General features: G+C 44.0%; 1 protein-coding gene across 8 annotated transcripts in view; it reads right to left on the reverse strand.

The window, feature by feature from the left end:
• CALML6 (calmodulin like 6) overlaps positions 1 to 12,124 on the reverse strand; it is a 208,329-nt gene that overhangs the window by 160,708 nt on the left and 35,497 nt on the right. The window contains exon 3 of one of the 8 annotated variants that reach the window (XM_050931668.1): positions 1,775 to 1,845. The exons of the other annotated variants lie outside the window; for them this stretch is intronic. The gene's annotated coding sequence lies outside the window, so the exon portion shown is untranslated. The remainder of the gene's footprint in view (positions 1 to 1,774; positions 1,846 to 12,124) is intronic. 8 annotated transcript variants of the gene reach the window in all.

The raw sequence follows: 12,124 nt of genomic DNA on the forward strand, positions 1-12,124 counted from the left end.
TAACCTACCAGTGACAGTGTCTGGCCCCAGATGGAAAGTGATCTCTCCCTTTTAGGTCGTAGAAGAGGGTTAGGCCATCAGTCCCCAGGGAACAATAGATTCTTGGAAACCTTTTATGGTTTCAAGAGCTTAAGACAGGGAACCCTATTTTTGGAAGAATCTTATTTCTAACTACATCTACTTAGTACATGAGACTGTCAGCTCACAGCCAAGGTCCATTTTTAAGGGTGGTTTTCTCTTTACATTCTCCACCTTCCTGCTCGTGGTGGTATTCTAATAAATGAAGACAGAAATGTAACACATCAATAATCTATACCAGCCTGATAATCTAGCCTTTGAAACTGCAGACAAATCAGATGGGCTGAACCCTTTCCAACGTGGCTATTGATTTGAAGTGTCTCCAGTTCAGGGTGCCCAACTCAAGATATGGAGAACCTGATCAGCTAGGCCCTATTGAATTGAACTGCAGCACCTCTGAAAATCAGACCCTGGTGTCCTCACCTGGGTACCCAAAATCAGGGGCCACTTTTGAAAACTTTGGCCTGAACAACTCTTGGTCTTAGTTTTCCTATCTAAAAAAAAAAAAAAAAGATAGGAATAATTTATTTACCTACTTTCTAGTGATAAAAGCACAATTCATATGATGCTTACCTAATGTTTGTAAAGTGCTTAGAGAGCATCAGCTGAAAGGTGCTGAGTTTATTTTAGTGAGTGCAAAGTTTTATTTATTGTCCTGATGAGGGAGAGAAAATCCATTTCTCACTGAATGTGGGGATCATACAATTGTACATCAGAGTGCTTAAGAGTGGCAGTGGCCTTGCCATGTTTTAACATGTGTTGATCTTGATTTTGTGCACAAGACCAAAATATGTTACCACCATGTTAAGGAACAGTGGCTAGTCGTGGTGAAGACCAGAAATTACAGGACTCGGAGAGTTATCTAGGCTCCAAAGATACCCATTGCTGACAATGGCAGTCAGCAAGAGAAACAGCAAATTTAAGTACCTAGAAGTCCCTGCAGTCTTGTCTACACTAGGGCTCTCACTAAGCCAATGGGAGCCCCATTTTAATATTTTTCCTAAAATTCTCTAGTGTAAACACAGCCTTAGAAACCTTCCAATGCAAAGCTGTAGAGAAATGCAACAGAGTAGCAATATTTACAGCTTTCTTAGAATTGATTGGAGACAAAGTTTTGGATTTTTTTATTATTTTTTTCTGGCTAGTTGGTTAGGTGACATCCCCCGCCATATTTACAGATTTTAGGTAGCTTCAGTCTGAACCCTAAGCCCTTTGGCAGCAACCCTTTAACCTGAGTACATGCATTGCACTGTGTGTGTGTAGCACTTTTTCCTTTTGAACCTTTGCTCACATGCTATATAGACTATTAAATAATTCAATAATTTCCAGCAAAAACTGCACTGCCCAGAGGCTCTTCCTTCATGAGGAGGGGGATTAGAAACTCCAGTTCCATTTGATGAATGAAGATTAGATGGACTAAAAAGCTAGTGCCTTTGGGTGTGGAGGGAAGGAAGAGTCACACCACTGAAGAAAAAATGGACAAAAAAAAAGATTGACTTTCCTTTTTCTCTTTGGGGATAGGAGGAATGAGCCAATGGGAGGATCTAAAGAGACAATACAAGGAGTCTGGGCGATTAAATACAATGCAGCATTGTCAGTGTCTACTTGCACATTATGGGCTCTATAGCCAATGAATTTCCAAATGGACTTAAAGACAGAAAGACACATAGCAAGTGCATCAGCTGAAAGAATAAACCTCTTGGGATGATGGTTCCTTTGTGCTGTGAATTCAAACGGGAGAAAAGGAAGCGAAACAAATGGCAGGGCCTGAGGACACAAAGTTGGGAAAGCAGCAGCATTAAAGGGATGTATTAAACATAATGTTTTCATAATCTTATGACCAGAAATAAAAATAGTTCAGCCAACAGGACATTGCTTTATAGCTCTTGGACCTTGCTCTTCTCCAATACAAGGGAAGTGCTTTATTGTTTCAATGAAAGCAAGCCAGGGCTGCTTTCAGACTTAGCAGATTTTTCTTTTTTAAATGACCATGAATTTGGTTTAATTGTATTTGGCCAGAGCAATCTGAACCCTGAGAAATGAGGAGGAGCAAGCTAGCTGGCTGGCTGTATGCTTAGGATGGTTTCTGTTAGGGATGGGCCCAGGGCACTCATTTCTGATTAGGCTCTGCTTGATTCTGATGTTCTGAGCTGGGCATCTGTTCAGACATTTTTATCATTTACAGCTCCTGTGCATGCATAAGAGATGTGTCTCTAGACGAACTATTTTACAAAATAGACATTACCAGCCCACTTGTGGTCCCTTTGTTGGGAGTTTCAGCAGAAAAGCCAAGGATGAAACATGCTGTACAAAACTCACCACTCACCCAGCTCTAAGGGTTCATCTACGCTACAACAATCAGCCGCTGCTGACAGGGGTTAACCCCTCCTGTTGCCTCTCAACTAGTGTTAAAAACTATTTAAATGCTAGTGTAGACAGGACAAAACTATTTAGTTCACCATTACAGGAAGCGAGACTAGCCTTGTCTATGTTAGGGATGTCTGTGAACCTTTCCCACTGTTGCTAGCACTAGTTCTGCACTATTGATGCTGGCAGTACTGGAACCCCTGGTGCAAACAGGCTACTGGCAGTTGCCAGACTCTTAACCACCATGTTGTTTTAACTACTTGAGCTAGGTCTTACTGATATAGTGTTTAAAGTGCCAGCAGCCCCTCTGCACTAGGGCTATGCGGGAGCTGTATTGGTGCTAGCAATGGTGGGGCATTTTTGGCAAGACCATGGAGACCACATTCCACCTGGTCTCTCAATCATGCTTTCTGGAAGGGTGCTGGAACTGGTTAACTCCTTGCAGCACTGGTGTGGGAACTGGTTTTACTTCCTAATGCAGCCTGCCCTAAAAGTGCGCCCTCCAAGTCAGGCAAGGTGCCTGCTGCTGACTATGCTTGTGCTGCTATGTGTTTGTTAAGATGTCTCAGTTAGGACCTGGGCATGTGCAGTTAATGCTGTGCAAACACCCAGGAAGACTCAGTCTGCACCCTGCAGAGGTTACACTCTGACAGAACAGAGAGAGAGAGAGAGAGAGAGAGAGAGAGAGAGAGAGAGAGAGAGAGAGAGAGTGTGTGTGTGTGTGTGTGTGTGTGTGTGTGTGTGTGTGTGTGTGTGTGTGTGTGTGTGTGTGTGTGTGTGTGTGTGTGTGTGTGTGTGTGTGTGTGTGTGTGTGTGTGTGTGTGTGTGTGTGTGACTCCACTGGGACTCTCACCCTCTGGCTTGTATTCCTGGCTCTGCCACTGACCTGCTGGCTGACCTTGGACAAGTCGCTTCCTCTCTCTCTGTGCCTTGGTTTCTTCTCCCATCCTGTCTCATCTGTTTAATGAGTCCAAGGCAGTGGAATCCCTTACTCTGTGTTTGTAGTGGACCTACCATAATGGGGTTCTGGTCTCCACTGAGGCCTCTAGGTGCTAACGTAATGCAAATAATTAATTTTTAAAAAGTGACAGACATGGTTCCACAGAGTAGCTTTATCCACAGCTTGGCTAAAGGGTGTTAAACTTCTGAGTTTGCAGTCCAGACATTTTCCTAATCACTAAAATTTTCTACAAATCATCAGTGTGCATGCACACCCCTCTCCCCACATGTGGTGTCTCAGATGGAGGGTAAAATCTCATCCTCTGTTTATTAGAGAGATTCCCCCAGCTCCAATGAAGGGTGCCCTTAGAGCTCTCAGAACCTTCACTCTTTTTCCTCTTCAGTACACAATTTTCCTTTTAGTTGTCCAATCTGATTGGCTTTGTCAGTTGTTTACAGCTGTGATCTGCCAGCCTTGTGCCGGAGCCAGGGATGGGAAGAGATGTTGCTGGAGCAGGTCTGCGTCACTGTCAGCAACTTGCAGCACAATAACACATGCTCGCTCAGGAAGGAAATGCAGGCAGGGAAGTAAATTGTCTCAATAATTCATGAGCTTTATAGCCCAGTGCAAATTATACCCAGAGTCTGTCATAAAATTCAAGTTCATGTCCCATTATAATAAAGCTCCTTAACAATATTAAAGTGGTATATTCATAATGGTATTTATGATCACTGCAGTATAATCTTTGGAAAACATTAAGTGATAAATGTGCAACATCCAAAGTGAATCATCAGTAGACACTGAATGGAGTCAGAAGCAGTGAGAAGACATCCCCTGTCCTGCCTTTGCCTGCTGCACTGCCCTCAAATACCATTTATTCACTATGCAAAATACATTCTCCTCATCAGTAATATATGCATTACTATCTAGGAGGGGCTGGCTTTGCGGATTAAGCAGCAGGTTTGAAATACTTAGACTGCCTGGAACTCACATTCTAACCTCAGCAGGTCTGGTCTTTTGAAGCAGGGATTGTCTCTTTGTGTGTTCATTCAGTGTCTAGAACAGTGGGACCTATGTCTGAGATGCTTCCACAATACATATAATAATAAGGCTCAGCCCTTTATCTTCCCAAGGTAGGGGATTGAGTTTCATAGCGTTTATCCTGTGGGGCATTTTCAGAACAGATGTTTAAAGCCAAAGTCCTGTTTGCTTTTGAGGAATATTTCCTCTCCCACACATTTTCTGCAACCTGTTTGCAATCGGCTTGCACTGGTTGTCTGCCTAGCTTCCAGCCCAGAGGTGGCTGCATTTAACAGTGGATGAAATCAGAGTATATTTACAGAGTTCAGAAAGAGCTTTGGGAAGAAAGGTTCCCCTAATACTGGGCCAGATCCTCAGTCAGCATAGTACCACTGAAGTCAACATAAATCATCATAGTTACACCAGCTGATGATCTGGCCTAAGCTCATATCTTAAGCTGAATGTATAATTTACAGCAAATATTTAGCTTTTCCCAAGTTATCTGCAGATGACAATTTTCTCTAATTTCTTGGTTATTGAAAATTTATTACCAGAATAACTTTGGAATGATTCATGGCCTCTAGCTTGTGCATGAGCATCTGAAATTCAAGGTGACTTGCCTAGGTTTTAGTGATGGACTGATCATACGGTGGTGTTTCTGAGCCTTGGTTGGCTGAACATGGCTCTTAGGATCACACTTCCAGTGTGAATCCTTTGCATTCACAAATTCACAGTTCACTTTCCATCAAAATTCTTTAATAGGTGTGTACAATTGGCTGTTTCTGCAAACAGTCCTACCTATAATCCTGTTCACTAAAAGACTCCTAGGAAGTCAATGGGCCCTGACACAGGCCCAGCAAATTCAATGATTTATTTGAGTGGATTTTTGTGGCAGTTTCGTTGGGGTGCACTCAGCTATGTAACCAAGTTTTGGATTTCTCCTTTTGTGTGAGATGGGAGGGAAAAATACATCTTTTTTAGAAGGAAAATATGTTCTGGTTTTTTTCTGATTATTGTTGTCAGCTTCTCCTGCAGCTGTATAACCATAGCCTGGGGTAACCTCCCCTCCCATTCTGCTAAAGCTGCATAAATCAGGCTGCCATCATAAATGAGAGAGACTGGGGCAGATCGCTTCATCATGGGGAGTGAATAGCAGCTCCGACAACACAGAATTGAGCGTATTGTAATTGCCAGAACTGATTATATAGTAATTGGACAAATGTGCCATAAATGCTCTGCTTTATGAGCACACATATTAAGGAACTTGTTATGCATTGACAGCAGAGAAATTGCAGAGCACTGACACGAACAAAACCTACCTAGAGGTTTGTAAGACCTATGTGTTCAGCAATGGCAGAATGCAGGGCTACCCTGAAGTTTGAGAAAGAGCATGGGACCGGGAGCGAGGAACTCCTGACAGCTATGACACTGCTACTTCCAGCTGAAAGCAAGTTACTTGTCCTTTCTACCTCTGCTTCCCCACCTATAAAATGGGGACAATAATATCTACCTACCTACCTGACACAGTGCTGTGAAGAGCTTCCAGGAAGCATAACAAACTCATCTGAGCCTAAGAACAAAGCCTACTTACCGCACATGCCTCTTAGAAATATGTGGCTAGATTGTGAGCTTTTGGGGGCAAAGGCTCTCTTTTTATTTTGTGTCTGTATAGCTTCTATCACAATGGGGTCCTGGTACATGACTGGGGCTCCTAGGCCGTTGTGTAATACCAATAACTAATAATAATAGCAGTTGGTACAATAAAGGACAAACGCATAATAAGAAGGTTTATCTTCCCTTCATTGGGAAACTGAGGCACAAAGATGCTAAAATCCATGTCTTCAAAAGTAGCCTCTAATACTGGGTGCCAACTGATTTCTGTTGGAATTGGCAGGTGCTCAGCACCTTTGAAAATACACTGTGATACCCCCAAATTAGAGAGTGCTTTTGAAGGTTTGGCCCAAGATTTATATAGCAAGTTGGTAGTAAAAGCAAGAATTGAACCCAGGAGTCCTAACTCCCATTTTTCTGCTCTAGCCACAACAAAACACCTCCTCATTGGCCCTCCTGCTGTAGTGTAGACTATAAATTGGATGAAAGAAAAGGGCTGATAAGTCCGGGCTTCCAGTCATCTCCACTGTGCACTAGCTGAGCTAACTGCTAAGTGACTGAGATCACTTGGGGGGTAATTAGAGTTATGACTTGAGTCCCAGGTGTGGATAAAAAAAGTTTAGAACTAATTGATTTTGTTAAGTTCTGTTTTGAGGGGGTTGTATTTCACGTACCCCTTGCTCAAGTGATCCCAAATATGGACCCCTGAAACTACCTATCACTCCCATAAGGCGTAGCAAATTTCAAGACAATCTGAGTCAACAAGTAGACTTGAGAGCACTTAGAATTGTCCACCTTTAAGCAGAAAGAGACACTCAACCCCACCTACAGCAGAGCTATAATGACTCAAATGACACATTGTTACCCACTCTGTACATGCTTAATTCAGGTTTATTAACCTGTTAGCCACCATCCATGAACAACAGATAGGTATGAAAAACACATGCAGAAGGGATATAGAGGATAAAAGGTATGAGACAAATTTTTCCTTTAAAGAAAAAAGAACAAAAATAAAAATCATAGCAATTCAGAATCCTAAATCTCCCACTGATGCCACCTGTGTTTGTAGGGCCTAGAGTCACTGGGAGTAAGATCAGCTTCATACTGCCTATGGATACAATCCTTCGGGTCTTAGACAAATTCTAGTTCAGATAATTATGTTCTTTTTACCTACACTCCCGATGCAGGTTCAATCCTGACTAAAGCACAGGACTGGGAGGCAAGAATTCTTGGTTCTAGTCTCACCTTTGATGCTTAGCTCAATGCATGAGCTTCAGCTCTATGCCTCCTTTTCCCCAGTTGGGGATGATACTGACCTTCTCCCCCAGGAAGGGTTATGGCGCTTAATACATTGATATTTGTAAAGTGCTTTGAAATTCTCAGATGCAGGGTATTGTGTACGATCAGAGAGAGGTCACAGAAGAGAGCCTCTTGTTTGGCCACTTTGCAAATACAGATGGGGCTTTTGAAAAGGAATAGATGGCTGTTATAACAAGTCAAGGGCCAGGTCTCACACAACATCCACCCCTTTTAACATGCACCCCCCCACCCTCAGGAAATACTCATCTTCAAATCCAACCAAAGGACAAGGAATCTTATTTTATAGTGCAGGCAAAGCTGTCTGCTAAGTATTCAGGATTATGACACTGCTAGTCTGCTAAACTCAAGATAGCTTTAGCTGCTGTAAATCTTCTTATGAAAATATTCTCTTGTTCATCAGCGTCTGCCAAGAGGAACAAGTGACAGGCCCCACATCTCAGCACCTGTTCCTTCCAGAATCTGCCAGCACTCCTCAAATGGCCATTGAAATGACAGGTGGATACCAGTCCCAGGAGAAGAAGCCTCAGAGGCTAATGCCAAATAAAGGGAGTGGTTCAAGAACAAGTTTATTTAAGTATATTGTCAGGAGGATTGGTGCTATTTGATATCAAAAGCCACTAATAAGTTTACTCCTGCTGTTCAGACTGAAATCTGCTGATGCTGCTCCTTGGAGGAGTCTTACAGCTAATGAGGTTCAGCCTTGCACACAGATGGGCTTCAGAGCAGGAGCATGTGTTAATCAGTGTGGGGTTTATTTATTTTTTCCCTTTAATGGAATAGTTATTCGGTGATAATGCAGTTGCCTGAAATGTTACACACAAAGCTAGCTCCAACTGACTGGGTAGGTAGTCACAAAGTAGACAAACTGGGGAGCCACAAAGATCAAATGGCAAGTGCTTTAAAAGGAGAGATTCCACTGAATCAAGCAAAGAAGTGATCAGTGTCTGAGGGAGGTTTTACTTAGAACGTAAGTGGGAAAAGTAAATGTGCAGCTGGAGGAACAATCCAGACACGAGCCAGCCTCCCGGGAAGATGTGCATTGTCTGCTTTACATGAAGGCTGTGAGTTGGGGGTAGGTTTAATGTTGAAATTATATTAAATATCACTGTGCTTCTGGGACTGTCTGGCTCAGGGAATTTTGGTAGTGGGATATGGAGTCTTTCACTTCTGCCACTGGTTTGAATCCAGGACTGTTTGGAAGACTGTGAAATTACTCAGCTGTCTTGGTCCAAGGGGCCTTTTACACCAGTGTAAGCTCCTGATCCAAAGTCACTGGAAAGCCTCCCATTGATTTTAATGGGCTCTGGATCAGACCCTAAATCAGGAGTAACTCCAAACACTCGCATAATACTATACTGAGGGGAGAATCAGGAGTGTGCTTTTTAACAAAATGGGAAAGCAGAAGCTTTTTACTGTCCAAAAGGCAAATAGCTATAATTATGAGAAAGTAGCAATCTGATCTTCAGTTCCATCCCCCATTGCCTCAGAACAGAACAGAGGAGTGGTTTGAATCCATGATCAGAAAGAATGAAACTCCAGGACTTGCCTCTAAGCTGCTGTGACATCCCAATGCAAGGTGCTGGAACAATTTGTACAGTGGGGGTGCTGAGAGCCATTGAACCAAACTGTAAACCCTGCGTATGATGGAAATCACTTCAAGCCAGAAGGTGTGGCAGCACCCCTAGTTCCAGCACCTATGTCTCAAAGTTGCTCAGAACCGCCCAGTGGAGTTAGTGTGAACTCCGGCTGCATCCCTCCCATCCACCCAACAAAAAAAGCACAGTTGGATGATTCCATGGATCTGTGTAGGATATAACATGAGCTGTCAAGATGCTGCCAGCTAGACTCCGCTGAGCATAGTTACAGCAGTTGGTGCAGGCAACTTACTCCTGTTTAATCAGAGTACAATGGACCCGAGCCTTCAGGTGAGGAGCGCTTCCCGAGAAGTGTTCTCAGCTACCAGTGACTTTAATAGCAGTAGGAGCTGCTCAGCAACTTGCAAGTTATGGCCAAGTTCTGGTCCCATTTAAGTCTCTGCTGAGCACATGTCCTCTGAAAATCAGGATCCCTTAAGGCAATACTTCTGTGCTTCCCTCTCCTCACCTCCCGCCTCCTTCGCAGGCACAATTCAAGTGCAGCTCTCTGGCTCCAGGAAAGCTGCCAGTGGAGCCTTCAATAGGTATGTCTACACAGCAACTATATACTCACGGCTGGCCCTTGCCAGCTGACTTGGGCTCGCGGGGCTCAAGCTGCAGGGCTGTTTCATTGCTGTACAGACGTCCAGGCTCAGTCTGGGGCCCAGGCTCTGGGACAGCAGTTCTCAAACTGCGGGTCAGGACCCCAAAGTGGATCGCGACTCTGTTTTAATGGGGTTGCCAGGGCTTGCTTAGACTTCTTGGGGGCAAAGCCCAACGGCTTCAGCCCTGGGCAACAGGGCTCAGGTTACAGGCCCCTGCCTGGGGCTGAAGCCTTTGGGTTTTGGCTTTGGTCCCTCCTGTCCTCCCAGGGACGACGGGGCTCTGGCAGGCTCACGTTTCAGTCCCCTCACTCCTAGGGTCGTATAGTAATTTTTGTCAGTGCAATGAAGTTTGAGAACCCTCGCTCTAGGACCCAGTGAGATGGGAGGGTCCCAGAGCTTGGGTTCCTGCCCAAGCCCACAAGTCTATACAGCAATGAAACAGCCTCATCGCCTGAGCCCTGGGAGCCCGAGTCAGCTGGCAAGGGCCATTCGCGGATGTCTAGGTGCTATGTAGACATACCCAAAGTTATAAAAACTCAAGTCTTCCTCTGCAGTAATTCATGGCAAGAGACTTCTTTTAATCCAGCAGCTCTGTGCAAATACAGTATTGCCAACCCCAAGTATTTCACGTGATTGGCTTATGTCATGAACATTTTAAAAATAAATAAGTTCAGGGTTTTTGTGAGGTCATGCTTTCAAGATTTTCTCAGCAATCTTGAAGGCTAAAAATGTAAGGGTCTTCACTTTCATTTAAAAAACACAACTTGGAGATTCTCAAATGACCACAGAACTCCAGGAGCTGGGGCTTTAAGACAGAAACAAATATGAAATTGGTGAGAAAATCAGAGTTGACAACACTGGTGAGCAGGAGCGGCGCCAGGGTTTTTGGCGTCCTAGGCGGGGGTCCTTCCACGCCCCTGGTCGTTGGCGGCAATTCTGCGGCGGGGGGGTCCTTCCACGCTCCCGGTCTTCGAGGCACTTCAGTGGCGGGCCCTGGAGCAAGTGAAGGACCCGCCACTGAATTGTCGTCGACGATGGCAAAATGCCACCCCCCCCAATCCTGGTGCCCTAGGCGACTGCCTAGGTCGCCTAAATGGAAGCGCCGGCCCTGCTGTTGAGTGGGACACACACAAAACTTGCTCCCTTAAATTAAATACAAATAAAAATAGCTGGCATACATTCATTTTTCAGACTCTTGCAGTCAGCTCTCCCTTGATTCTGCTTCTAATCATCCCTATCTGCTGGAAACATCCTTGCTCACTGAGCCTTTTGCTAATTTTTTTTTTTTTTTGTAAATGTCTCAGGCGCCTTAGTTTGCCTGCAACTAAGCTTCAAACTGTGAGTAAAGCTGTTGAATCAGATCAAGAGTGGATTATGGAAACAGAAGGCATCTTAGGGGAATTATGCTCTATAAAAATGGAGAAGGCAATAAATGCTTTATGGAATACTACATTTTAAAAATCAAATCCAGTCCACAAAAAGGCTGGTCTGTGGTGCATCAAAACACCACTGGGAAAAGTTTCTATTTCAGAATCTCCCTTATTGAGCTCTTATTGTGTGGCATAAAAAAATTTCAGTTCAATTTTAACAGATAATTGTGATATGAATACTAAGAAATAAAATACAAGAGCTCAGGACAAGTGTAGTTTGACTTCCTGAGGAAAGATGGGTCATTAAGGACATGGGAAATGAGAGGTCTTTTGTGAGACATTTTGCATCTTTTCTAGAATACAAATGCTTATTAGTTAATGTGTTTCAGGTACTTAGAGGAAGGGTGGAAAAGCTTCCTGTTTCAAAGCCAGCAGTACAGTGGTTCAGCATTGCAGCACTTCCTTTTTTTCCTTCAGCATGTGAATGTTTTTGTTTTGTCTTGTTATGTTTTTCAAATACACTGAGCTCTCTAATAGCCTATAAATGAAACAAGAAATAATAGGCGATAATAGATGGACACACAGCCCAATATATACTCAGATGGCAAGCAGTCTGCCAGTGGGCACAGGCCACTCCCTCTCCACAAGAGAGGAAGGATTGTCCAGTGGTTAGGACATTAACCTGGGAGACCCATGCTCAATTCCCAGACTTCCTGCGTGACTTTGGGCAAGTCACTTAGTCTCTCTGTACCTCAATTCCTCCTCTGTCCTGTGTGTGGGGGGGGGGGCGGGGGGAGGTTGTGCCTCACAGAAGGATGTGAGGATAAATACAGTAAAGACTGTGAGGTGCTCAGATATTACCGTAATGGGGGGTCATGTAAGCCCTTTAATATACAGATAGGCTGATGAGAACACATCAGGCCTGACTGACCTGCACCTTGTACTTTGTGTTGTCACTTACAGCTTTGCAAAGGGGGTATGAAATGCTACCATTCTGGTAAGTGAGTGGAGGATTCGGCTTGAGCAGTGTTTTGTAGTTGCTTTGTGAGGAATTGGAGGCTCCCTGTACTACAGTGGATCCAGTGTAAGGTCCTGATCTTCAGGCCATCAAAATGCTAAAGAGTCTCGGGAACTGTTTCTCTGTCCCTATTTATGACCTACCACAAAAGCTGTATTCAT

The sequence above is a fragment of the Gopherus flavomarginatus genome, chromosome 21 (assembly GCF_025201925.1).
Source record: "Gopherus flavomarginatus isolate rGopFla2 chromosome 21, rGopFla2.mat.asm, whole genome shotgun sequence".
In the NCBI taxonomy this organism is placed as follows: domain Eukaryota; kingdom Metazoa; phylum Chordata; order Testudines; family Testudinidae; genus Gopherus; species Gopherus flavomarginatus.